Source organism: Puma concolor, chromosome D1, assembly GCF_028749965.1.
Source record: "Puma concolor isolate L17-30 chromosome D1, mPumCon1.1.hap2, whole genome shotgun sequence".
Classification (NCBI taxonomy): Eukaryota; Metazoa; Chordata; class Mammalia; order Carnivora; family Felidae; genus Puma; species Puma concolor.
In genome coordinates this window covers 110,565,948-110,570,266 of record NC_141676.1, presented here as the reverse complement: position 1 = coordinate 110,570,266, position 4,319 = coordinate 110,565,948, and the positions used below count along the sequence as shown (strand labels likewise).

General features: G+C 57.6%; 1 protein-coding gene across 1 annotated transcript in view; it reads left to right on the top strand.

The window, feature by feature from the left end:
- The first annotated feature begins 2,282 nt into the window (after positions 1-2,282).
- ELMOD1 (ELMO domain containing 1) overlaps positions 2,283-4,319 on the top strand; it is a 65,236-nt gene continuing 63,199 nt past the window's right edge. Inside the window, exon 1 of the mRNA XM_086679236.1 lies at positions 2,283-2,427. The gene's annotated coding sequence lies outside the window, so the exon portion shown is untranslated. The remainder of the gene's footprint in view (positions 2,428-4,319) is intronic.

The following is a 4,319-nucleotide window of genomic DNA, read 5'->3' as shown; positions in this document are numbered from 1 at the left end:
AGAACTATAGTCTGAGGAGGCAAGAAGAGTTGAGAACCTGGATACATTCATTTATTCATTCCACAATCTTATCTTGAGGATCTATTGTATAATGATCACCAGCTAGTGTGGCCATCTAAGGATGAATGAGATCCCGCCCTACAGGGTGTCACGTGACAAGGGTGTCATCAATGCCATGGAACACATGTATACGCATCCGCTTCAGGAAAGTTGGTTCTTCGTGGCTCCAAGTCTGTCTCACACTCAGATAATAAGAGAATCAGAGAGAAAAGCTTGAGTCATTCAGATCGTGGGTAGATCCAAACAGTCAAATGATGTACGACAGAGAAGAACTATTCACATACACAGAGGCCAAAGGTCGTGAGAGGGTGAGGGACTGGGAGTGGTGTATGATCCTGGGAGAAATGATTGGGATTCTGGAGATATGGGCATTCAGGCTAAATCTAGCCATTGGAGAGGAGATTCCTTGAAATCAGAGAAAGGCTATAACTTGGTGTGGGGATTAAACTCTCTGGCCTACCCCTCACCATCTTCCATTCATCATATGGGATTGCAGGTACCTACCTAGAATCGTTTGGGATTAGGACAGTTTTAGCTGAGGGAGTCAAAAGAGAGGTGTAAAAATCAGTGGTTCAACAGCAAGTAGGTCAGCAGCCAGGTCCATGTAATCTGGTGGGCCTAGGGCCAGTATTAATATTTTTATTGATACTTCTGGAAGGACGAATCAGGACTGCATACATTAATTTGATGAATAACACAAACACAAAAATAGTCTTGACCTGTTCCTCCGTGATCATTTATTGTTTGGGTGCTTACCACCTACCTTCCCCACAACAGACTATAATTTCCTTTCATACAGGCATCCCTCGCTTTCCGCAATAGTTGTGAAACACGGACCACAGCGGAATGCAGGCCAATTAAACTACTCTTAGAAGACGATAGAGTGCAGTTCTTACGTAGGTAATCCTGCCCAAAGCGCGTCCCACCTATACACGGCCTTGGTCTAGCTTTTCCCTAGAGGTTTCTTCAAAGAAGTACAAAGAAACTAGAGAGTTGAACCACAAGGTAATAGTGGCTAATGTTTTGTAACAAAAAGTTGGAAAGATCCAAGTTTCAGCTTATTCAATTCAAGGCAACAGCACAAATGCTCACCATTTAAAGATTAGCACTCCCCCCCCCCCCACCCCTTTCATGAAAACGGAACAGTGGACGCGCGACCCGCAGGGACTCTTGTTCAGTGCACATCTACCTCGTACCAAGTGCTTCGTTTGACCGCATTGCCTCACTTAATCCTCACAACAGTCCGGAGAGATCGGGACCACCACCCTCCAGGTCACAGAGGCGCCCAATGGCTAGGGAGCCAGGGTAGGAAATGACACTGAAAATCGAGGCCGACCTCGAAGCGCATCCTCTTTCCCTGACCTATGCTGCCTCTAACGTGAGCAGCTTTTTGCTTAGGTAGGGAGGAAACGTTCTTCATTGAACACCGAACACCATCCCAAAGCAAGGCACGGGCTTCGGAGCAGTCCTGGGCCACCGCTATTGCGCGGTGAAGCAATGCTCCCCAAAGAGTCCCAGACCACGAGGTGGACCATCCCTCCAGAACAATTAACCCCGGGGTGAGGCTAGTGTTTCCGAAGCCCTGGTTGAAATGCAGATATGTGACCCGGGAGGACGGACCCGATCTCTCCATTACACCTAATGAAAGAGCTGGCCCGGGGAGAACTTGACCCGACCAGTCCAGGAGTTGGGAAAGGCGACGCTGCCCTCCCCCCTCCCCCCACCCCCCGCCCCCCGGCACAGGAAGGCAGGTGGGGTGGGCGTCTGCACTGCTGGAATCCCTGGGAGAGGCCGCGGGGCCGCAGCTGAACTGACAGCAAACTTTGACTTCTGGACAATTCTCTGGGAAGGGAGCGGGGAGCGCATCTCGCTCCGACAGGTCCCCGGGTCCGCGCGCCTCCCGCGGATGGGCCCCGTGCCACTGACCTGGACCCGCGCGGCCGCCCCCCTCCCTCCGCTCCCCGCCGCGCCCCTACCGCGCCCCCGCCACGCCCCCGCCCCGCGCCCGCGCCCCCGCCCGGGGACTGGGCATGCTCAGTCGCCGTTCGCGTCGCGGTCCCCGGGAAACCTCCGCGCGCCCTCCGCGGGCGGCTCTCGGTCGCCTCCCCGCCGCCGGCCGCCCGGGCGCCTCCCGGCGGGCTCCGCTCCCCGCGACCCAGATTCCGGGCCCGCCCCCGCCCCGCCCGCGCCCGCCCGCCCGCAGCCAGTGCGGCAGCCGCGGCCTCCCGGTGCAGCCGCGGCGCGGGGGGACGGACGGAGCGCGTGGAGCGCCGCCGCCGAGGGCGGGGATGGAGACCCGGCCGCCGCGCGCTCGGACCTGCTGAGCGTCCCGCAGCCGCCGCAGCCGCAGCCGCCGCCGGGAGCCCGGTGAGTCGCCGCGCCGGGGGCCGACCCCGGAGAGGCAGGGGCGCGAGGGGCGAACGCCCTTGGGGAGGAGGGACGTGGTGACGGGGACGCGGCACCGTGCGGGGCGCAGCGGCGAGGTAGGCTCGTGGCCAGAGAGGGGCTGGGAAGGGAAGCACGCCCGGCCTCGGTGCGGGGGCTTCGGGACCGAGATCCTTCCCCGCAACCTGCCCCCCCCAGAACCAGCACCCGGGGGGGCGGGGCGCGGGGCCGCGCGGGAGGCCGTTTGCGTTTCGGCCCAGGCGCGGGTCACCTAGCGACCGAGCGAGGGCTCTGGAGGAAGCATCCCCGGCGGAGGCCGGAATGGGAGGGGGGGACGCCGAGGGCGGCCTGGGCCCCGCGAGCGGCAGACACGGGGTCCTGGGGCTCCCCCGGGGCCGTGCGGGGGCCGCGGGCAGCGGGTCGGCCTCGCCCCCGTCCCGGAGGGGCCGCCGGAGGGGCCGGCGCGCCGCACCTCCTGCAACTGCCGGGAAAGTCCTTAGGAGAGCATCGCTCCTTCCCAGGCAGGTGGAACCGGGGAGCGTGGCGGTGGCGTGTGCGGTCGTGAGTGCCTTTCCCCCAAGTGCGGGTGCGGGCTGCGCCTGCCCCACCTCCGAGCGGAGGTCGGGTAACACGCCTTATGAATATTTCAGGGGCGACCTCGCAGGCTCGCCTGCTTCAGATCAAGTTTAATGAATGTGGTGCTGAGCCTCGCCGCTCTCTGCACCGGCAGGTGGGCGCCCCGTGCCCTTGCGCTTCCCCAACAATCCCATCCCTTTTCTCGCACCAACCAGGAGAATGACGCCACTAACCCCCGGTGAGCTTTGGAATGGGACCACAAATCGCGTGTGTCATCTGGAGACTAGTTTTGGGCAGGCATCCAGGCATTGTTCTGCATGCCTGCAGTGTGTGCGTGTGGTGCCGGTGGCTTGACAACCGTCCTTAACCGGAGCGGCCAATATGGTGGAAAGCAGGTGCTGAGCTTGTGTCGGGATAGACGTCTTAATTCATTACCGTCTTGTGACACCCGGTGGCCACGGCGGACTTGGTCACTCTCTCCCTCCAAGTTGAATCCGAGAACAGTCTAGATGAAATTTTGAGGATGGCACACTCCGTATCCGTCCGCTTAGGGAGCTGTTCATCCCTAACGCTTTCTTTCATGGGAATAAGGAGTCAGTGTCTTAAGTAACGAACAATCGCTGTCAAGAACGCTTAAACAGGAACACATTAACGTAGGAAACTTTCAGGACTGGGACAAGCTGTTCGTTTAACTTCCATTGCACCATCACCTTGGGTCAACGGCACACAGGGCAGTCGGTCCTCTAAAATGGTACTCACTCCTTTGCAGAAGAAACCTGCTTTTCCCTTCCTTAGAGAGACAGGTATGTCTTTTAAAACGACCTGCGAGGCATTCTGCTAACCAAGATTTCAAGCCTCCAAGATTTACAGGATGCTGAAAGAGGCGACTCTTTTCGCGTTCCAGCCCATTCACACGGAAGCCCAAGCGCCTGGGTTTACAGATGCTTCCCAATTGGGGAAGGCTTCTCCAGCAAAGACACGGCACACTGCGGTTAGATCACAGGCTCCACCCCCGCCTGCCAGGCTGCTTCTCCCCAGCCTGTTAGTGAGGACAGTCTGTCTTCGGGTGTCTGGTTAATGAACAACAGAAACCCCAAGATGACTTAGGTATCTTCAATATGTCTTTTGCTGGTTTAACTGAAAATATGAAATATTTAAAAACTTATTAATACATGTAGCTAGGACTTGACTCAGACATAGTGATAATACGAATATCAGCTTTGTAAGAGATTTGGAGCAGTACCACCGTATTCTTTCTGCGTAAATCATTAATAGATATTAGAAAGGAATTCTATAAA